Source organism: Thalassophryne amazonica, chromosome 1 (genome assembly GCF_902500255.1).
Source record: "Thalassophryne amazonica chromosome 1, fThaAma1.1, whole genome shotgun sequence".
NCBI lineage: Eukaryota > Metazoa > Chordata > Actinopteri > Batrachoidiformes > Batrachoididae > Thalassophryne > Thalassophryne amazonica.
Window position 1 is genome coordinate 121,186,838 of NC_047103.1, and position 24,303 is coordinate 121,211,140.

The 24,303-nt window shown below is 47.5% G+C and overlaps 1 long non-coding RNA gene and 1 pseudogene across 1 annotated transcript; both read right to left on the reverse strand.

The window, feature by feature from the left end:
- The window catches only part of LOC117513685, a 729,285-nt pseudogene that overhangs the window by 285,829 nt on the left and 419,153 nt on the right, over positions 1 to 24,303 (reverse strand).
- On the reverse strand, positions 8,940 to 24,248 carry LOC117513694. Its single transcript, XR_004561676.1, has 3 exons — positions 24,162 to 24,248; positions 19,379 to 19,382; positions 8,940 to 8,950 (listed from the first exon to the last, which is right to left on the reverse strand). It is a non-coding gene; the product is annotated as an uncharacterized LOC117513694 (long non-coding RNA).

Genomic DNA, 24,303 nt, shown 5'->3' on the forward strand with positions numbered 1-24,303 from the left:
TCTGGCATAAAAAGAAATACACATTCTTCTCATGGATGCACTGATTTCAGTGTGACAAGATGTTTTTTCCTGAACACTTTAGGTGTGATTTGATGATGGCTAAAGCTTCATAGGTTTCAATGTTCAGGCTTGTTCTGTCCTTTTCAATGATGTCATCCGTAATATTGAATGTGCCTTCAATGAGAGCACCAGAAAACAGTGACAGGAGAGCCTTAACCAATTTCCCCATAGTAGGAAATCTCACCACTCCAGCTGGTGTCTGTTTGGAGAGTATGGGACCCCACCAGTCGACATTGATCCAGGCATTTTCCTCTTCAAATTCTTTGGCCTTCAGTAACAGATAAGGATCAATCTGGTATGCCCGTACTTCTTCAACAAGCTGACTGACTTTGAGTGTCTCCAACACATTGGGTAAAGCCTGGGCTAAGGTAGAGAAGGCATCCAGCAGAGAGTCTTGGGAAATGAAGGATGGTGTTAAAGCTGATAATGCCACAATGATTTTGTTGTTGAGGGGCAAGTTTCTAAACAGAAACAGACCAGCCTTGATGTAGCCTGCTCGTAGACACTTGTAAATTTGAGAAACCCATGGTTTCTTGTCACTCCTTGCCTTATTTAAGGCATACATGCAAAATCTCCCCACAGCCAGCTTTTTGTCTGGGTACTGCAGAGATCTGTCTGTAATATCAACTTTCACCAAGTCCTTGACAGTCACAGGAATGAAGGATGGCTTCATGAACTTTGAAAGCAGCTCCCTAACAAGTACCACCATCTCTGCATGCAGAACATGTATGAGTGGTTTCTCATGCTGCAGCCTTTTGATGAAGCCTTGAAATGTTGGAAGCACTCCTGAAAACAAACAAAGCAAAATTAAATATGCATTATTGTGACATTCACATATTTCTATTTGTGTAGTTTGCCCCTAAATCTTAGATGAAGTCAGTTATAAAGGTTATACATTTTATCTTGTAGCATTGCAATAAAAAAATGAGAGTCAAAACGATGGAAAACGATGCCTGTGCATACCGTTTGGGTCATGCATACGCATGGTTTAATTCTAAATCATATTTTAAACAAATGACAAAGCAGACATTCTGTTGCTATACTATGACATTACCAGCATGCATAATATCCATCAAATAATAAAATATGTATATATCCTTTTAATGTATGTGTTTCCAGTTACTGTACCTCTGTATAGGTCAATCACATTGGTGAGCTTTTCATGTTCCCAAAAGAGAACAGAGATGCTCTTTTTTCGTTTCTTGTTCTCCCTGGTTCCCACCCTAGCAGATTTGATGATTTCTTGTAGAACACTTATCCTGGCCCTCTCTTCTGGTGCAACTCGATACATCTGGAATATTTGGTTCAGGAGCCTGCTATATATAAAAAAGGTACACATTAATGTGCATTTTTTATATATATATATATGCGAGGTCTGTCCAAAAAGTAACGGACCTTTTTATTTTTTGCAAAAACTATATGGATTTGAATCACGTGTGATTGCATCAGCCAAGCTTGAACCTTCGTGCGCATGCGTGAGTTTTTTCACGCCTGTCGGTTGCGTCATTCGCCTGTGAGCAGGCTTTGTGTGAGCACTGGTCCACCCCTCTCGTCGGATTTTTACTGCGAATAAAATGTCTGAACGATTTGGAGCGTTGCAGCATCAAATTTTTCCAGAAACTGTGAGAGACCTCCAGGTGGACACAATTCGGAAAATTCAGATGGCTTTCAGGGATGATTTCATGGGGATTACACAGATTAAGGAGTGCTCCAGCTGGTTTAAAGACCGCCCACAGCGTCTGAGAGCGCGGCGCACTCCGAGCGCCGATCGACAGGCTGAAACCCCGCTGAAACAACCAGATCATTTCCAAAGTGAAGGCTTTGTTGATCCGGGACATCGTGTGACTACCACAGAAATGGCAAGAGAGCTGGACATAGCACTTTTGTGGCACATTCCACTGTTACAGGAGATTTTGTAATGAAAGATGTGCGGAGGATTTCGCACGTTGGCATGGAGCCACTCATGGCGTGCAACAAAAAAAACACCTCTGTGTTGGAAGTCTCACAGGACATGTTGTGGCATGTCCAGCTGTTACACAATTTCTCAGATACTCACTCGACTGAAAAGCCATCGAATGCTGTCTGAATCTTCCGAATGGTTTCCAACACGGAGGTGTTTTTTTTGTTGTGCGCCATGAGCGGCTCCATGCCGACGCACGAAATCCTCCACACGTCTTTCATTCAAGGATTCAAAGGAATTTTATTGTCATATGCACAGAAGAACATGTTCCCTGCACAATGAAATGTGTCTACTGCATTTAACCCATCCTAATTGCCAGTAGGAGCAGAAGTCGCCATTAGGCGCCCGGGGAGTCCAGCTCTCTTGCCATTTCTGTGGTAGTCACATGATGTCCCGGATCAACACAGCATTCAGTTTGGAAATGATCTGGTCATTCCAGCCTGTCGATGGCCGCTCGGTGCGCCACACGCCCTCCGCCACTGTAGCCCGTCTTTAAAAAGGTTTTAACACAACTTAATCCGTGTGACGCCGACAGAATCTTCACCGAAAGCCATCTGAATCTTTCGAATGGTTTGCAACTGGCTGTCTCTAACAGTTTCTGAAAAAAATTTCATGGAGCAAAGCGGCAGTCGCTCTGCCATTTCCCTGACAATAAAAATCCGATGAGGGGGGTGGACCAGTGCTCACTCAAAGCCTGCCCACAGGCGAATGACGCAACCGACAGGCATGAAAAAACTCATGCATGCGCACGAAGGTTCAGGCTTGGCTGATGCAATCACACGTGATTCAAATCCATATAGTTTTTGAAAAAAATAAAAAGGTCTGTTACTTTTTGGACAGACCTCGTATATACCCTGAACAAAATACAGCGCAATTAATATTGACTGCGGAAAAATCTAAAACGGATCATATTCAAACCATGCAGTTAACTATAAATCATATTGTCATAAAGCCATACAAATGCATTCAATTGTTTTAAGTGATAGAGAATGAGGATGAAAGTACAATGAAATATTTTAGACACTTCTTGGTGGGGCTTGTTATATAATTGTGACAATAAAATGTCAAAAATACATAATAAATCATATTAAAGGAGAATGGAAAATGCTGATAGTATTTTACCTGTATTTGTTTTTATCTTGTGGTGACAAGATGTTGTAATAATGAACAATCAGTGGATCCAGAAGCTCTTGCAATCGATTGCAGACATCCAGCATCTGCAGGAATCTGGTGTCAATAGGACGCATGAGGGATTTGGGCTCCAAATGTAGCAGGGACTGAAGTTCAGAAAAAAGCTCTTTTTGCTTTGGAAATTTTTCAATGTCACAGTATACATGCCTGCTAAAGCTCTCCACATATCCATCAAATGGAGAAAATAGGGCCTTGGCTGCATTGGATGCCATGTGAACTGTGTCACCACTGATATCAAGGAGGGCAGGATTTTCTTTTCTTATCAGTGTTTCCACTCCAGTTTTTTTTTTTTACCTCTCATAACATTGCAATTGTCCAGCCGAACAGACACAGCTTGGTTCCATTTTAAGGAGTAGGTGTCAAGAATATCAGACAATGTTTTTGTTAGCGTTTTGGAATCTGCAACATTGGCCTTTCTTGAGGCAAGATGAAGGGTTAAAAAACTTTACCCTTCATTTTATCAAAATATCTAATGAGGACATTCAGAAGTCGATCCTTATTAGCATTTGTTGCCTCGTCCATGTTTAATGAGAAATGCATTCCCTGTAGTTTGGTTGACAGTTCAGATTTGTAAAGTGCAGCCGTGCCATGTGTACAAAGGTAAGAGGCATGCAAATTTGATATGGACAGTCCTGACAGGGTGCTCTTATCAGTGGCGCACGATTTAATTAACTCCACAAGCGGTTGTGACATGGTGAGCGTCAGGTCATGTTCGGCTAAGAAAGCACACACTCTCACTTTCAGATCGCAGACACGGTCAATCATTGAAGCGCGTGCATTTGTTGTCATTGCTGAAGCACCGGGTATGCATGTGGTGTGCTGAAGAGAGCGCACAGCAGCCTTGTGTGTTGTTCCTGACTGGTGACGTGCCAGGACTTTTTTACCGTTGCTACCATAGATGATTTTCTTATGGCACATGCATGCACCTGGTTGTTTATTTTTTTTGCACCATGATCGATAGGACATGCCATCATCTCCCTTCTCATCAAGCCATGCCCATCTCCATCTATTTTTAACGCTTTTGTGGATGTTTCCGACGTCGGCACCTTGCTCTACAAACAACGCGTCCATGCTGATATCGTGTTATACGAGGTCTGTCAATAAAGTATAGGTCCTTTTTATTTTTTTCAAAAACTATATGGATTTCATTCATATGTTTTTACATCAGACATGCTTGAACCCTCGTGCGCATGCGTGAGTTTTTCCACGCCTGTCGGTGACGTCATTCGCCTGTGAGCACTCCTTGTGGGAGGAGTCATCCAGCTCCTCGTCGGAATTCCTTTGTCTGAGAAGTTGCTGAGAGATTGGCGCTTTGTTTGATCAACATTTTTTCTAAACCTGTGAGGCACATCGAAGTGGACACGGTTCGAAAAATTACGCTGGTTTTCGGTGAAAATTTTAACGGCTGATGAGAGATTTTGAGGTGATACTGTCGCTTTAAGGACTTCCCACGGAGCGGGACGTCGCGCAGCGCTCCCAGGTGCCGTCGTCAGCCTGTTTCAAGCTGAAAACCTCCACATTTCAGGTTCTATTGATCCAGGACGTCGTGAGAGAACAGAGAAGTTTCAGAAGAAGTCGGTTTCAGCATTTTATCCGGATATTCCACTGTTAAAGGAGATTTTTTTAATGAAAGATGTGTGGAGGGATTGCAGCGTCGGCTCGCAGCCGCCGCGACGTTCCGCCACAGGAAAAACACCTCTGTTGGAAGCCTTAAGGACAAGTTGGAACATGCCCAGCTGTTAAACAATTTCTCATATACTCACTCCACTGAAAGCCATCAAAAGCCGCCTGGATTTTACAAATGGTTATCAACACGGAGGTCGGATGACGGGGAGGACGGGTCCGCACGTCTTTCATTAAAAAAATCTCCTTTAACAGTGGAATATCCGGATAAAATGCTGAAACCGACTTCTTCTGAAACTTCTCTGTTCTCTCACGATGTCCTGGATCAATAGAGCCTGAAATGTGGAGGTTTTCAGCTTGAAACAGGCTGACGACGGTGCCTGGGAGCGCTGCGCGACGTCCCGCTCCGTGGGAAGTCCTTAAAGCGACAGTATCACCTCAAAATCTCTCATCAGCTGTTAAAATCTTCACCGAAAACTAGCTTAATTTTTTGAACCGTGTCCACTTCGATGTGCCTCACAGGTTTAGAAAAAATTTTGATGAAACAAAGCGCCAGTCTCTCAGCAACTTCTCCGACAAAGGAATTCCAACGAGAGGCTGGATGACTCCTCCCACAAGGAGTGCTCACAGGCGAATGACGTCACCGACAGGCGTGGAAAAACTCACGCATGCGCACGAGGGTTCAAGCATGTCTGACGTAAAAACATATGAATGAAATCCATATAGTTTTTGAAAAAAATAAAAAGGACCAATACTTTATTGACAGCTCTCGTATGCCAGCTAGCTATTCTGTAAATTGGACATCGGTCACATGATCTGCAGTGCGCCTTGTCCCTATTCAGTGAAAAGGAAGGGTGATTCTGTCTTCTGTATTATTTTGATCGGTTCTAATCCGGTAAATGTGCCAAAAGTGTGCTTTGTCGCTGGCTGTACAGTCAATAAAATACAAAATTAAGGCCTAATGTTGTGTGGGCCGCTGAAGAGGAGGTACTGCTGGCCCACCACCACCAGAGGGCGCCCTGCCTGGAGTGCGGGCTCCAGGCACCAGAGGGCGCCCTGCCTGGAGTGCGGGCTCCAGGCACCAGAGGGCGCTGCCGCATCATGGGAGTAGCCTGGGTGACAGCTGTCACCCATCACCAGACACAGCTGTTCCACTCAGCACAGAGGTATATCAGGAGGACAGCGTCTCCACCTCAGTGCCGAGATATCACCTAAGACTAAGGTAGTATTCTCTGCATTTATATATCGCATAACCAGCTAAACCCGTTAAACCTTTTCAGGACTGGTGACTACAGATAGCTTCATTGTTTGGATAAGTACTCACCTTCCTGCTGTTCTTTGACAAGAGGTGGAGGCGGCTTCTCCCCTCTCCGTTACTGGGTGCGGTCATCCACGCCTGTGTGTTGTTGCTCTCTCCTGCCAGCAGTACCGGATCCGACGAGCGGAGGCAGTGGCCACCTGGGAATTCGGGACTTGGCGGTTCCAGTATTTCCAGGGTTCGGTGGCAGAGGAGATCTGGGTGGTTCCGGTTCGACTGAGACGGACGTCTCCTACCTTCGAGCCTGCCCACACGACACCAGCGGATTCGACCCCAAATTGTGTTTGTTATATTAATTGTGCTTGTTTCACAGAAGTAAATCTTATTTACCTTCTCCATTGTCCGTTCATTGCGCCCCCTGTTGTGGGTCCGTGTTCCTACACTTTCACAACAGGATATCTCGGCCAGCGTCATGGATCCCGAGGGGCGTCAACCGGCTGTTGAACGGCCAATGGAAGACCAAGGCGCGGCGGAGGCTTCGGGAGGGGTAATCGGTGAGTTGCAGCGGATCCTCACCGCTTTCACCTCTCGGATCGATTTAATGACCGAGCAGCACGTTCTCCTAAACCGCAGGGTGGAGGCTCTCGCCGCACAAGTGGAGGCACGCCCTTCGGGCGCCGCTGCGGCTCTCCCTCCCGAGGACCCTGCGCGCGAAAGTGACGTTCCACTGGTCGTTCAACGGTCCCTCCCTCCGTCCCCTGAAGCATACATAAGCCCTCCAGAACCGTACGGAGGCTGTGTGGAGACGTGCGCGGACTTTCTTATGCAGTGTTCGCTCGTCTTCGCTCAGCGTCCCGTGATGTACGCGACTGATGCTAGCAAGGTAGCTTATGTGATAAATCTGCTTCGCGGGGAGGCACGCGCTTGGGCTACAGCGCTCTGGGAGCAGAACTCACGGCTCCTTCATACATACGATGGGTTTGTACGGGAGCTCAGAACGGTGTTCGATCATCCCAACAGAGGAGAGTCCGCTTCAACCGCACTACTGTCCATACGACAGGGGCGTCGGAGCGCAGCTGCCTATGCAGTCGCCTTCCGCATCGCGGCGGCGAGATCCGGCTGGAATAGCACTGCCCTCCGCGCTGCCTTTGTAAACGGACTGTCTCTGGTCCTAAAAGAGCACCTAGTGGCTAAGGACGAACCGCGGGATTTAGATGGGCTCATCGATCTAGTCATACGACTCGACAACCGGTTAGAAGAACGCCGTCGGGAACGAGGCGAAGGGCGTGGCCAGGCACGCGTCGTCCCTCTCCCTTCCGGGTCCGATCGAGCTCCGCCCTCCCCACGCTCCTCTGTCTCTGCGCTCCGTGCGCCTATGGCTCCCCCTGCTGACGAAGCTATGGACACGAGCAGGGCAACATTTAGGGCACCTGGAGCACAAAGGAGGCGGGCCCACGGAGCTTGTTATGTTTGTGGCTCGAGTGAGCATCTCGCAAACGACTGCCCCGAGCGGTTAAACTCCAACGCCCGCCCCTAGAGACTGGGCCAGGGGTGGGCCAAAACATTCACGTGGGACACACCCACATTGCTACACGACTCCCAGTCACGATCCTTTATGAGGATTCAACCCTGAAGGCCCCAGCACTGGTGGACACGGGCTCTGAGGGGAATCTGCTTGACAGTAGATGGGCCAGGGAGATAGGGCTCCCTCTGGTGGCTCTTACCTCGCCTGTGCAGGTTCGGGCGCTAGATGGCTCCCTACTCCCACCAATCACACATAAGACACCTCCAGTAACTCTGGTGGTGTCAGGTAACCACCGGGAGGTGATCGAGTTCTTCGTGACTCAGGCCACCTCCCGTGTGGTTTTGGGGTTTCCATGGATGCTAAAGCACAATCCCCGGATCGATTGGCCGTCCGGGGTAGTGGTTCAGTGGAGCGAAACCTGCCATCGGGAGTGTCTAGGTTCCTCGGTTCCTCCCGGCTCCCAAGCTAAGGAGGAGGTCCGAGTCCCGCCCAATCTGAAGGCGGTGCCAGCGGAGCACCATGACCTCGCTAACGTGTTCAGCAAGGATCTGGCTCTCACGCTTCCTCCCCACCGCCCGTACGATTGTGCCATTGATTTGGTTCCAGGCAGTGAGTTTCCGTCCAGTAGGCTGTACAACCTCTCACGGCCGGAGCGTGAATCAATGGAGACCTACATCCGGGACTCATTAGCTGCCGGGTTGATCCGGAATTCCACCTCTCCGATGGGTGCTGGTTTCTTTTTTGTGGGTAAAAAGGATGGCGGGCTTCGTCCATGCATTGACTATAGGGGGTTGAACGAAATCACGGTTCGCAATCGATACCCGTTGCCCCTGTTGGATTCGGTGTTCACCCCCTTGCATGGAGCCAATATCTTCACCAAACTTGATCTTAGGAATGCGTATCATTTGGTTCGGATCCGGAAGGGAGACGAATGGAAGACGGCATTTAACACCCCGTTGGGTCATTTTGAGTACCTGGTCATGCCGTTCGGTCTCACTAACGCTCCCGCGACCTTCCAAGCGTTGGTAAACGATGTCCTGCGGGACTTCCTGCACCGGTTCGTCTTCGTGTATCTGGACGATATACTCATCTTTTCCCCGGATCCTGAGACTCATGTCCGGCATGTCCGTCAGGTTCTGCAGCGGTTGTTGGAGAACCGCCTGTTTGTGAAGGGCGAGAAGTGTGAGTTCCACCGCACTTCTTTGTCCTTCCTGGGGTTTATAATCGCCTCTAACTCCGTCGCCCCGGATCCGGCCAAGGTTGCGGCGGTGAGAGATTGGCCCCAACCTACAAGCCGTAGGAAGCTGCAACAGTTCCTCGGTTTTGCTAATTTCTACAGGAGGTTCATCAAGGGCTATAGTCAGGTAGTTAGCCCCCTGACAGCCCTGACCTCTCCAAAAGTTCCCTTCACCTGGTCGGATCGGTGCGAGGCCGCGTTCAAGGAGTTGAAACGGCGCTTCTCATCTGCACCAGTTCTGGTGCAGCCCGATCCTAGCCGCCAGTTAGTGGTTGAAGTGGATGCCTCGGACTCAGGGATAGGAGCGGTGCTCTCCCAGAGCGGGAAGACCGATAAGGTCCTTCACCCGTGTGCCTATTTTTCTCGCAGGTTGACCCCCGCTGAACGGAACTATGACGTCGGCAATCGGGAACTCCTTGCTGTGAAAGAGGCCCTCGAAGAGTGGAGACATCTGTTGGAGGGAACAGCCGTGCCATTCACGGTTTTCACTGACCATCGGAACCTGGAGTATATCAGGACCGCCAAGCGGCTGAACCCCAGGCAAGCCCGCTGGTCACTGTTCTTTGGCCGTTTTGACTTCCGGATTACCTACCGTCCCGGGACCAAGAATCAGAGATCGGATGCATTGTCCCGGGTGCACGAAGATGAGGTCAAAACGGAACCGTCGGATCCCCCGGATCCCATCATCCCGGAGTCCGCTATCGTGGCCGCCCTCACCTGGGACGTGGAGAAGACCGTCCGGGAGGCCCTGACCCGTGTCCCGGACCCCGGAAACGGACCAAAAAACAGACTATACGTCCCACCAGAGGCTAGGGCTGCAGTCCTGGACTTCTGTCACGGTTCTAAGCTCTCCTGTCACCCAGGGGTGCGAAGGACCGTGGCAGTCGTCCGGCAACGCTTCTGGTGGGCATCCCTGGAGGCCGACGTCCGGGACTACGTCCAGGCCTGTACCACCTGCGCCAGGGGCAAGGCCGACCACAGGAAGACCTCAGGGCAGCTACAGCCACTGCCCGTGCCTCATCGCCCCTGGTCCCACATCGGCTTGGACTTCGTCACGGGTCTTCCGCCGTCCCAGGGAAACACCGTCATCTTCACGATAGTGGACCGTTTCTCCAAGGCGGCCCACTTCGTGGCCCTCCCGAAGCTCCCTACGGCCCAGGAGACAGCGGACCTCCTGGTCCACCACGTCGTCCGTCTGCATGGCATACCATCAGACATCATCTCCGATCGCGGTCCCCAGTTCACCTCACACGTCTGGAGGAGCTTCTGCCGGGAACTGGGGGCCACGGTCAGCCTCTCGTCTGGGTACCACCCCCAGACCAACGGGCAGGCAGAGCGGGCGAATCAAGAACTGGAGCAGACACTTCGCTGTGTGACAGCCGTGCACCCGACGGCCTGGAGTACCCACCTGGCCTGGATCGAGTACGCCCACAACAGCCAAGTGTCATCAGCCACCGGCCTCTCCCCGTTTGAGGTGTGCTTGGGGTATCAGCCCCCCTTGTTTCCGGTGGTTGAGGGAGAGGTCGGTGTGCCCTCGGTCCAGGCCCACCTACGGAAATGCCGTCGGGTGTGGCGTGCCGCCCGCTCTGCCTTGTTGCAGGCCCGGACGAGGGCGAAGAAACATGCAGACCGGCGGCGAGCCCCGGCCCCCAAGTATCGTCCTGGGCAGGAGGTCTGGTTGTCCACCAAGGACATTCCTCTACAGGTCGACTCACCAAAACTCCAGGAACGGTACATCGGACCGTATAAGATCCTCAAGGTCGTCAACCCCGCCGCAGTGAGGCTCCAGCTTCCGGCCTCACTGCGGATACATCCAGTTTTTCATGTTTCCCGGATTAAGCCCCTTCACACCTCACCCCTCTGCACCCCGGGTCCGGCGCCGCCTCCTGCCCGGATCATTGATGGAGCGCCGGCTTGGACTGTCCGCCGGCTCCTTGATGTCCGTCGGATGGGCCGGGGTTTTCAGTATCTGGTGGACTGGGAGGGGTACGGACCCGAGGAGCGCTCCTGGGTGAAGAAGGGTTTCATCCTGGACCCGGCCCTCCTGGCCGACTTCTACCGTCGCCATCCGGACAAGCCCGATCGTGCGCCAGGAGGCGCCCGTTGAGGGGGGGGTCCTGTTGTGTGGGCCGCTGAAGAGGAGGTACTGCTGGCCCACCACCACCAGAGGGCGCCCTGCCTGGAGTGCGGGCTCCAGGCACCAGAGGGCGCTGCCGCATCATGGGAGTAGCCTGGGTGACAGCTGTCACCCATCACCAGACACAGCTGTTCCACTCAGCACAGAGGTATATCAGGAGGACGGCGTCTCCACCTCAGTGCCGAGATATCGCCTAAGACTAAGGTAGTATTCTCTGCATTTATATATCGCATAACCAGCTAAACCCGTTAAACCTTTTCAGGACTGGTGACTACAGATAGCTTCATTGTTTGGATAAGTACTCACCTTCCTGCTGTTCTTTGACAAGAGGTGGAGGCGGCTTCTCCCCTCTCCGTTACTGGGTGCGGTCATCCACGCCTGTGTGTTGTTGCTCTCTCCTGCCAGCAGTACCGGATCCGACGAGCGGAGGCAGTGGCCACCTGGGAATTCGGGACTTGGCGGTTCCAGTATTTCCAGGGTTCGGTGGCAGAGGAGATCTGGGTGGTTCCGGTTCGACTGAGACGGACGTCTCCTACCTTCGAGCCTGCCCACACGACACCAGCGGATTCGACCCCAAATTGTGTTTGTTATATTAATTGTGCTTGTTTCACAGAAGTAAATCTTATTTACCTTCTCCATTGTCCGTTCATTGCGCCCCCTGTTGTGGGTCCGTGTTCCTACACTTTCACAACACCTAAATTGACATTGTTCTGCTGTACACAAAGTAACACTACCCGTTTTGAAAATGCATGTACACTGTGAAACTCAAAACTGGCTTACTCACATTTAATCAGTAAAATGCTGTCACTTGTAAAACAATTGTAGCGTACTGCAAGTTAAACTTTGTCAAAGCCATTAAAGATCAATCGTGACTCACCTTTTAGTGGATTAAAGTCACTAACCAGGACTCTTGGTGTGATCAAGAAATGATTGAGGCTCGCCTGCCGTGTCCCACCAGAGTTTTTATTCGTTCCTCATTAACGTGGCTTTTCAGAGGGGCAGCCAACTAACTCTCAGGCCCGGACTGGATCATTAATCCACTTTGCCAGTTCATCAACTGAAGTTAAAAATAATGTCCCCCGTTATGTGAGACGTGACTCGTTCCTTCAAATGCGCGCGGTGTTACCGGTGTCACATCGGTTCACCGACAAACAGTCCCTTCCTCCGCAGTCCACAATGACATTGATGTTGCTTTGCTTTGACAGAGTATCATATTTCAGCCCCAAAACACGCATGACACCACGTGCGCACGCGTATGTGTGGTTAAATTTTCCAAATGACGGAAATCTGTCATGGTGACGGAGCATCCATCAAAGACTGGCCAACATGACCACATCATCTGCAAAAAGCAGTGATGACACCCTGAGCCCACCAAACTGAAAACCCTCCTCCTCCGACTATGCCACGACTTCATGTCCATGAATGTCACAAACAGGATTGGTGACAAAACGCAGCCCTGGCAGAGGCCACCCCCACTGGAATGAGTCCGACTTACTGCGAGAACCTGAACACAGCTCTCGCTTTTTGAGTACAGAGACTGAATGGCCTTGAGAAGGGTCCCCCTCACTCCATACTCCTGCAGCACCTCCCACCGCATCTCCTGGGGTACCTGATCATACAACTTCTTCAATTACACAAAATACATGTAGACTGGATGGGCATAATCCTAGGCCCCCTCCAGGATCCTTGTGAGAGTGAAGAGCTGATTGGTTGTTCCACGGCCAGGACGGAACCCACATTGTTCCTCTTCAATCCGAGGTTTGACTATCGGCCGAACCCTCCTTTCCAGCACCCTGGAGTAGACTTTACCAGGGAGGGTGAGTAGTGCGATGCCCCTGTAATTGGCAACCACTCACTGGTCCTCCTTTTTAAATATGGGGACCACTACCCCAGTTTCCCACTCCTTAGGCATTGTCCCAGACCACAATGCAATGATGAAGAGACATCTCATCCAAGACAGTCCTTCCACACCCACAGACTTCAGCATTTCTGGACAGATCTCAACAACCCCCGGGGCTTTGTCACTGCAGAGTTGTTTGACTACCTCAGTGACTTCCACCAGGGAAATTGATAATGACCTCCCCCCATCAGCTTCTAGCTCTGCCTCTATGACAGAGGGTGCTCCAGTCTGATGCAGGAGTTCCTCCATGTGTTCCTTCCAGCGCCCAATTACCTCCTCAGTTAAGGTCAAAAGTCCCATCCTTACTGTTGACAGCTTGGATGTTTCGCCGTTTTTTTCTCCTGTGGTGCATCACGGCCTGTCAGAAGCACCTTGGTGTCAACCAAAAGTCTTTTTCCATGGTTACTCTGAATTCCTCCCACACCCACTGTTTTGTCTCCCTTACAGTAGAGGCTGCCTCCCTTCATGCCTGCAGCTGCCTTAGGAGTCCTTCCAGGATATGTGATCTCGAAGGACTCCGAAGGTCTTAGGTGCTGCCCCTTCGGGCACTTAAGACCTTCAGGCCACGGGCTTCAGCCATGGAAGCTTTGAACATTGCCCATTCTGGTTCAATGCCCCAACCTCCACAGGGATGCCACAAAAGCTCCGCCAGAGGTGTGAGTTGAAGATCTCTCAGACATTGGACTCCTCCAGACATTCCCAGTTCACCTGCACTATCCACTTGGGGTTACCAGGTCTGTCCAAAGTCCTCCCCGACCCTCTGATCTAACTCACCACCAGATGGTGATCAGTTGACAACTCTGCCACTCTCTTCACCCAAGTGCCCAGAACATGCCATGTACACTTACGAGCATTCATATGTTCACACGTGATGTTCGTTATGGACAGTCCATGACTAGCACAGAAGTCCAATAACAAATGGCCGGCCTTGCTTAGATTAGGTAGGCTGTTCCTCCCAATCACACCTCTCCAGGTGTCTCTGTCATTGCCCATGTGAGTGTTGAATTACCCCAGCAGAACAATGAAACCCCACTGGAACCCTATACAGGACTCCATTCAAGGACTCAAAGAAGGCTGAATGCTGCTGTTTGGTGCATACGCACAAACAACAGTCAGAGTTGACCCCCCCACCGCCACCCAAAGGTGCAGGGAGGCGACTGTCTCATCCGCTATGTAAACTCCAACATTGTGGTGCTCAGCCGAGGACTCATGAGTATTCCCACACCCGCCCGGTGCCTCACACCCTGGACAACTCCAGACAAGAATAAGGTCCAACACCTATCAAGGAGAATAGTTCTGGAGTCGAGGCCCACCAGATCTAACTCCTGCACAACTTCCAGCTCCTTCCCCCACAGTGAGGTGACATTCCACACCCCCAGAACTAGCCTCTGCCACCCGTATTGGGTCCGTTGAGGCTCTCGACTTTCAATGCAACCCATGGGACAGTGCACGCGACCACAGCGGTTCCCCCTGCGAGTGGTGAGCCCACAGGGTGGATACGGAAAGTCCATGTTGCCTTTTCAAGCTGTGCCCTTCTGGGCTCCTTGGTAAGCCTGGCCACCAGGCACTCGCTGATGGACCCTCAGTCCAGGCACGGCTCCAGATGGTGGCCCTGGGCTTCCTCTGTGCTGGGTCATGTTTCCTCTTCCTCATTTATTCATGGGGTCATTATTATAGCAATAATTAAAATATTACTGAATTATAATGAAAATATTATGCCAGTAATTTCATTACAATTCAGTAAAATATGTCGAACCTGGGGAACAAGCTCACAAAATGACAGCTCTCCCCCCACAAGCTCTGCCTTAGTAATTGGTTGTGTGCATTATATATTGCCTATATAAATCTTTTTTGATGAAATACCTGAATTATCAGACTGGTCAATCTGCATTTTTTTTTTATCATGTACGAGGTCTGTTAGAAAAGTATTGTACCTTTTTATTTTTTTCAAAAACTATATGGATTTGATTCATATGTTTTTACGTCAGCCAAGCTTGAACCTTCTTGCGCATGCGTGAGTTTTTCCCACGCCTGTCGGTTGCATCATTCGCCTGTGGGCAGGCTTTGAGTGAGCACTGCTCCACCCCTCTCGTCGTTGTTTCATTGCGAGGAAATGGCGGAATGATTTGGGCTTTTTTTCCATCAGAAGTTTTTCAGAAACTGTTAGAGACAGGCAGCTGGAAACCATTCGAAAAATTTATCTGGCTTTCGGTGAAAATTTTACGGGCTTCACAGAGAATAAGGAGTGTTACTACAGCTTTAAGGACGGCCCACAATGGTGCACGGCGCGCCGCGCTCCGAGCCGCCATCGAGAGGCAGAAACCACCACATCATTTCTAAAGGGATCGCTGTGTGGAGCCGGGACCACCGTGTGCAATTTCTCTGGTTATCACAAGAGCTGGACATCAGCCATTTTCCAGCAGATTTCACTTTTAACAAGAGATTTTGTCATGGAAAGCCGTGCGGAGGCTTTGCGCGTCACGACCGATTCGCTGATGAAGCGAGACAAAGGAACACCTCCGTTTCAGAGTGTCAGAGGACAAGTTGGGACATGCCTATCTCGGCTTTCAGTGCTTACCAGTCGAGTGAGTATAAGAGAAATTGTGGAGAGCTGGACACATATATATATATATACACACATACACACACACACACACACATATATATATATACATATATATATATATATATGTATATATATATATATATATATATATATATATATATATATATATTCTATTTCTACCTCATTCTCTTATCTTATTGTATTATTACAAGTTATGCGTATGTATATATATATATATATATACGCATAACAGTTTAACAGTTTATTTGTTTAGTTCATAATAATAAACATCTCAATGCACTTACAAATAAATTAAATAAAAATAAAAGTAAAACACAGATATAACTAAAATGATAAAATATAATAATAGCTTAAAATGCTTGTTTAAAATAATATAACTTTAAGTGTCTCTTAAAATGATCCAAATCTAGGATTTTAATGTCACTGGGTAGAGAGTTCCACACATGTGGCGCAGCGTGGACAAACTCGAGTCCCAACCTCAGTTCGACATCTAGGAACCTTCAGGTTGAGCTGGCTACTGGATCGTAGGGTACGCTGTGGGCTGTACACTTCAATAAGATCTCTTAAGTAAGGTGGGGCTAGCCCATTCAGACATTTATATGCCAGAAGGGCAATCTTAAAGGAAACATGATATTTCACCGGTAACCAGTGGAGATCTTTCAATAACGGTGTGACATGATCGTATTTCCTGGCCGCACACACCATTCTAGCTGCACAATTTTGCAGTTTTTGCAGCTTATTGATAACACACTTCAGTGCTCCATAGAGCAGAGCATTGCAATAGTCTATATTAGAGGTCACAAAAGCGTGCACAATTCTCTCCATGGCAGATTTATCCAAATATTTTCTTATGTGTCTTATTCGTTTCAACTGATGATAACCTTTCTGACATATGTAATTCACATGATTTGTCATTCTAGGTTGTTGATCAAACATGACACCAAGATTTTTCAAAGATTGTACTGGCTTCACATGTGAATTTCCAACTTCAATGTCATGTATAGTTACTTTTGCAAGCTGTTGAGGCATTCCAAGTAACATGAACTCAGTTTTTATGTCATTTATCTTCAAACAGTGAAACAGCATCCATGCTTTAACCTCCGAGATACAAGCACAGAGACTGTTAATGGCACTGGTCTCAGAAGTGTGGTCTCCAGGCTTATACGAAAGATACAGCTGATGGTCATCCGCGTATCCACTGACCTGGACCACCGGCAGATGTTTCTCCATGATATCATACAAGGCACACAGATAACCCAGGAAGACAACCGGACCAGCACAGCTTCCCTGGGGGACACCATACTTCAGTCTATAATGATCAGAGATGGCACCGTTTATAATGACACGCTGGTCCCTATCCTGTAAATAGGACTGGAACCAGGAGAGTATGTTTCCTGAGATCTGAAGCTGGCTCTGGAATATGCTGGTAAAAATGTCTAAACTCACAGTATCGAAGGCTGCGGCCAAGTCCCATAGAACTAATAACGTCACCTTCTGAGAGTCCATATTGTTGATAATATCAGAATGAATTTTCACCAATAATGTCTCTGTACTGTGGTACTCCTTATATGCTGAATTCTTGCTGAAAAATCTATCAATCTGCTTCAAATGAGCAACATACTGAGACAAACCAGCCTTCTCCACCAGCTTTGACATATAGGACAGTTCTTGAAAATGAGTTCCAGCCCCATCTTCTTCAACAATGGTATTATCAAAGCGATCTTCCAATTACTAGGGAAGACACCCTCACGTAGGGAAGTGTTCACTATATCAGTAATTGGCTGGATCAATACATCCAGACACTGTTTTAGTAGAGATGTCGGTATTGGGTCTAACTGTGATGACTTAGTTTTTGACCTGTTAATAAGTTTCATGACATCATCTATTGATAACATTTTAAAGTCAGTGAGATGATCATCACTAGTTGCACAGCCCATATTGTATTGTATTGGCCCATATCAGGAATATTCTCTTACTGAATAATGGTTTCAATGTCACTCATTATTTTATCTATTTTATCAATAAGAAAATGTGCAAAGTCTTCACATAGTTGCTGGTCACTGGTAGCCTCAGGATACACAGAGACCACAGCTCCCTCTGTGAGATTCTTAATCAACTTGAAAAGTCTGTGCTGGTTACTGACACATTTTTGTACTTCATTACTATAATGTAAGTCTTTGTTTCATTGCACCTTCTGATATACTCAGATCGCACATACTTAAACTTTTGATGGTCTTCAACAGTTCTTGATTTCAACGAAGCTCTCTCCACCTTACGTTTCTCTCGCTTCAAAGATCTGAGTTCATTATTGTACCATGGCGACATATGTTTGATCTTGATGGTCTTTGATATCAAAGGAGCATGAACATCCAGAATTTCACTCAATGTTTTATCATACAACTCCGCCTTCTCTGAAGCAGACATGTTGCACATATTGCTAAGATTACTATCAATGATGTCTCTCGTAAACTGATCAAGGTCAATGTGTTGTATTCTTCTAAACTGAATATCCTTAGTCTCACACACTGACCTGCGGCTCTTCATACGAGTCCTGACAAATACATGATCTGAAAGGAAGTGAATCATCTCCGGTGGATCAAGCATGATATCGCAATTTCTAGTAATCAACAGGTCAAGTGAGTGACCCTTTTCATGTGTCGGTAACCACACATGATTCTGCAGATTAAGACCCTCCAGTAACTCCAAGAATTTCTTGGTGTCACTTGCATCCCTATCCTCCATGTGAATGTTGAAATCACCACCAATCAGCAACTTATGTGGGGTGGTGCTAACAAATTCTATGTAGGTACTTAATTCATCCAGAAAGTCATTAACTGTGCATCTGTTCATCTCTGAATATGGTGGCCTGTACACTACCACAAGTAGTTTTTGAGTGCCACAGGTCAGAGTCCACTCACAGCATTCAAATGACTTCCATGAGGATCCAGGTATGTTCTGTTGTGGCCTCATGGACTGTGTGCAGAGGAGACCCACCCCTCCTCCAGGTCTCTCACTCCTGGGCAGGTCTTGAAAGCAATATCCACTAGGTGTCGCCTCAGTCTGCAGCACACCATCATGATGATCAAACCACGTCTCAGTTATCATACAAATGTCATAATGTTCATCAACGACACTGTCATGGAAATCACAGGTTTTGTTCCTCAGTGACCGTGCATTAACACCCATGAGAAAGTCACTAGATGTTTTCTTGACATTTTTCGAGATTGTTTACATTAACTCCATCGATGTAATCAAACTGTCTCACGTTTTCCATGTTTATTGACAACATTGGGTTTCAGCAGGTCAAGTGATTTGAGGTCGTAATAAACGTTCCATGGTAGTCTAGACTTGACTATATTTTCATTAATCCTCTTCAAAGTCGGTCGGTGTATGTATATACACATACATACACACATACAAACACACACACACACACACACACACACACACACATATATATATATATATATATATATATATATATATATATATATATATATATATATATATATATATATATATATATATATATTATCAGTTATCAAGTTGTTCACCAATGAATATGGCTTTATACAAACTGAAGGGTGTAAAAAGCCATATTCACTGGTAAAACAACTTGATAACGATTTAATCATATACCTATAAATGATAAATGTTGTATGGTTTTCTGAAGGGTGTAAAAAGCCATATTCATTGGTGAACAACTTGATAACGATTTTATCATATACAGTGGTCCCTCGTTTATCGCGGGAGTTACGTTCTAAAAATAACCCGCGATAGGCGCAATCTGCGAAGTAGTCAGTGTTATTTTTTACTATTATTATAGATGTTTTAAGGCTGTAAAACCCCTCACTACACACTTTATACACTTTTCTCAAAGAGGCATTAACATTTTCTCACTTTTCTCACCTGTGTAAACACTCAAAGTTCAAACCTTAGTAGAAAAAAAAATAGAACATTTTCCTATAAATAATTATGATGGCTTTCAGAACTAGCAAATTTAATTTTAATGATCAACCTACGAGGTTGGACAGGTAAGAAATTATTAATAGTGACTCACCAGTATTTCACAGTTACTCTGACTGCGCCTCTTCGTCGTGGCGCCACTCCGCTGTCCGGATTGGCTGATTACTCGGGTGGTCTGAAAAATATTACCCGTCCGCGAAAAGGGTGTATTGCTATTTATTCTTTAGTGTTTTATCCAATCATATTGGCGTATCATTTAGAGGTATATGATAAATGATTGTATTATCTCATTCAAGTGCCTGTTTTCTATGTAAATGTAACTGTGTATGTAACTCTTAAACCTGGGTCCCACCGAATAATGAAGGATGAAGAAGGAGCCATGCAGCATGTTTTCTTTGCTACAAGAGGGTTTCTTCAACTATCGTGGGAGTTTCATGGCTCTGAGTGACTCTTAGAGGCATTATCTTCAGTTAACGAGGCTCCTCTCTGAGCGTGGCGCTAATTTCAAGAAGTTCAAAATTTAGCAACAACAGAGTGGCGCAGTTTGTGTACGAGTTACTGCAACGGCTTAGAGGCATTTGCGTGGTGATTACGAGTCTGTTAAAAGCCCATTATTCGTGCGCCTGGCAGCTACGCAGTACCTGAGAGGCTATTTTTGGAGCAGCTCTCCTCTTGCGCACACAATTCCACCTGCTCTGTGCGATGGACTCTATATAAAATAATTATTTTGTAGCGGATTAATCATTTTCTGCCAAACCTTGGATGCTGAAAACACCTCTAATCACTTCTGGAATCAATGAGGATCATTTCATATGGACGCTTTTTTCCCTCTCTTTCCTGCTCCATGTGGAACAGCTTAAGGTAACTATTTTTAATGTTTTTTATAGCTTGATAAAACAGTTCCTAGCTGTAAAAGTATGTCTGTTGTATGTAAAAGTATGTTGATTTAATATCTTGTTAATGGATCACATGAGCTCCGCTGTGTGTGCTCACTGACGCAGTGACTCATCACGCTTCAAACGAGCATTTAGGCAGAATGCCAGCTCACAAAAGAGTGATTTTTCAGTCAATATTGGACGAATACAAAGTTAAAATTTGGGTGACTGAGTGAAAGTGGATGTGTGTTTAAAGCCATGGAAGATAATAACTCCAGTGAAGCCGCTAAAAGCAGAGCAGAAGCTGTGCAGCAACACAGGAGGAGAGTGCGCAAAAGATCGATTTTGAAGACATAACACAAAGTTAAAAGTTGTATCAGCTGCGGAAGAAATAAAGAAATATATATATATATATATATATATATATATATATATATATATATATATATATATATATATATATATATATACCGTTGTCTCGGCCTATGGGCCGAGCAGCAGTGCAGAGTACCCGACCTTCCTGGAGTCCCTGGGAGGGGTACTAGATAGCGCTCCGACTGGGGACTCCAATGTTCTCCTGGGCGATTTCAACGCCCATGTGGGCGCGGACAGTGAGACCTGGAGGGGGGTGATCGGGAAGAACGGCCTCCCCGATCTGAACCCGAGTGGTGTTCAGTTGTTGGACTTCTGTGCTAGTCACAGTTTGTCCACCACGAACACCATGTTCAAGCACAAGGGTGTCCATAAGTGCACATGGCACCAGGACACTCTGAGCCAGAGGTCGATGATCGAATTGTAGTCGTATCATCTGACCTTCGGCCACGTGTCTCGGACACTCGAGTGAAGAGAGGGGCAGAGCTGTCGACCGATCACCACCTGGTCGTGAGTTGGATCCGCTGGGAGGGGAGGAAGCCAGTCAGACTTGGCAGGCCCAAACGTATCATGAGTGTCTGCTGGGAACGACTGGCGGAACCCTCTGTCAGCGAGGTCTTCAACTCCCACCTCCGGGAGAGCTTCTCCCAGATCCCGGGTGAGGTTGGAGACATGGAGTCCGAGTGGACCATGTTATCCACTTCCATTGTCAATGCGGCCGCTCGTACCTGTGGTCGCAAGGTCTCTGGTGCCTGTCGCGGCGGCAATTCCCGAACCCGGTGGTGGACACCGGAAGTAAGGGATGCCATCAAGCTGAAGAAGGAGTCCTATTTATCTTTGTTGGTAGGTGGGACCCCAGAGGCAGCTGACAGGTACCAGCAGGCCAAGCGTGCCACAGCCCGTGTGGTTGCAGAGGCAAAAACCCGGGTCTGGGAGGAGTTCGGGGAGGCCATGGAGGAGGACTATCGGTCGGCCTAGAAGAGATTCTGGCAAACCGTACGACGCCTCAGGAGGCGGAAGAAGCTCTCCACCAGCACTGTTTATGGTGCGGGTGGGGAGCTGTTGACTCTGACTGGGGATGTTGTCGGGTGGTGGAAGGAGTACTTCGAGGATCTCCTCAATCGCATCATCACGTCTTCCGAAGAGGAAGCAGAGACTGGGGACTCAGAGGCGAACTCATCCATTACCCAGGCCAAAGTCACCGAGGTGGTTAGAAAGCTCCTCAGTGGCAAGGCTCCTGGGGTGGATGAAATCCGTCCTGAGTACCTTAAGTCTCTGGATGTTGTGGGACTGTCTTGGCTGACACGCCTCTGCAGCATTGCGTGGCGATTGGGGACAGCGCCTCTGGATTGGCAGACCGGGGTGGTGGTCCCTCTGTTTAAGAAGGGGGACCGGAGGGTGTGTTCCAACTATAGGGGGATCACACTCCTCAGCCTCCCCGGTAAGGTCTATTCCAGAGTACTGGAGAGGAGAATTCGACCGATGGTTGAACCTCGGATTCAGGAGGAGCAGTGTGGTTTTCGTCCTGTCGCGGCACACTGGACCAGCTCTACACGCTCCATCGGGTGCTCGAGGGTTCATGGGAGTTCGCCCAACCAGTCCACATGTGTTTTGTAGATCTGGAGGAGGCGTTCGACTGTGTCCCACGGGGCACCCTGTGGGGAGTGGTCCGGGAGTACGGGGTCCGGGGTCCTTTGCTAAGGGCTAGCCGGTCCCTGTACGACCGCAGCAGGAGCTTGGTTCGCATTGCCGGTAGTAAGTCAAACCTGTTTCCAGTGCATGTTGGCCTCTGCCAGGGCTGCCCTTTGTCACCGGTTCTGTTCATTATTTTTATAGACAGAATTTCTAGGTGCAGCCAGGGTGTAGAGGGGGTCTCGTTTGGGAACCACAGAATCTCGTCTCTGCTGTTTGCGGACGATGTGGTTCTGTTGGCTTCATCAAATCAGGACCTTCAGCGTGCACTGGGGCGGTTTGCAGCCGAGTGTGAAGCATCCGGGATGAAAATCAGCACCTCCAACCCGACTCCGGATAAAGCGGAAGAAAATGGATGGATGGATGGATATATATATATATATATATATATATATATTTTTTTTTTTTTTTTTTTTTGAAAATGATCCACAGGTGTATATAATAAAGCGGCCACCACATTCTGTATGCCGAATGGCACCGCATACAAAAGAGCACTTTTGCAGAAATAAACGGATGAACACAAAGTTAAAAGTGGAATCACGGTGTAAAAATGACTGTGTTTAAAGCCAGTGAAAAAATAAAGCCAGCAAGCCACGGATGGAAAGAGCACAGAGGCGGCTCTCCATGAAAAGACAACAGCAGCGCGCATGCGCAAAAGAGCGATTTTGCAGAAATAAACAAACAAACATAAAGTTTTGTGTGTTTAAGCCGCAGAAGAAAAGCCAGCGAGCTGCGGAGCCAGCGAGGAGCACAAAGGCAGCTCTCCAGGAACCCGTGGTTTGGGTCTAGCTGGTCTGGTGCATTACAGGTGGACTGCAGCCTGGCGCACAGCGCACAACTGCGGAACTGTGCTGGAGTGTCTATTTTTGGACTTTAAATGCTGCTGTGAATCTGTGAATTGAAAACCCACACTTTAAAGGGACCAGGTGTGGGAGGGCTGGAGGTTTCGACCAAACTCATGCCTAAACATGCCCCAACATGGCGTTATCATGGCGCTATCATGGCACAACATGGCTTTCGTGGCTTAGTGTGGCTGATGCGAGCCATTCGAGGCTCTAATGACAGGTCAGTCATGGCTCACTAGAGGCTGCTACATGGCACATGCAGGGTACAGAGAGGCACATAGAGGCATCTTCATAGCGGATACGTGAAAGATGAAAACGTGGGTCATTCTTCGAATAATTGCTGACACACCCATGCGTGGCTCCTTCTTCATCCTTCATTATTCGGTGGGACCGAGGCTTTAGACCGTGAGCCAGAGGGGTTGGTCGTTACCGAAAAAGTGGCAAAAGCTACCATACCTCTTCTGAAAGCCTGGGATCTCAGCTTTTCAATGATATATGATGGCCATCTGACAAGAATAGCTGTTAGACGTTATGGCACATAACGTAATCTAAGATTGAGAAAAATTTTGCAGACGAACCAATGCAAAATAGTGAAGTAGTTGAAAATCTAAAAATGGTATAACAACAACTGAGACATGGATTCCTATGTTTTTGGGTATGACAAACCCAATTATGACATTAGCATTGCTGTAGAAGGTCAAGGTCATGACCTTTTGGCAAGGTCAATGACATTTTTTGACATTTTTCAACAAATTTTGTATTATCTCTCAATTTTCTTATCCTTTATTTTGTGAACAACAAATGAGAAATGTTTGTTTGTTGAATATCCAATTACAAAAATAACTTTGCAGTGAAAGGTCAAGGTTACAACCTTTTTCTCAGGCTGGTAACATTTTTAAGGTTTACTGCAACATGTTATTTTGTACATTTTACATTTGTTTTCCCACTCAGGTTTCTGAAACATACTATGATTATTATATATAATTATTTGTGAAATTCCCATCAGTATATTGCTGTTTGTAGTGACAAATAACACCTATGTTTATTGGAATATCTTGTGCTTTGTTGCAAATAT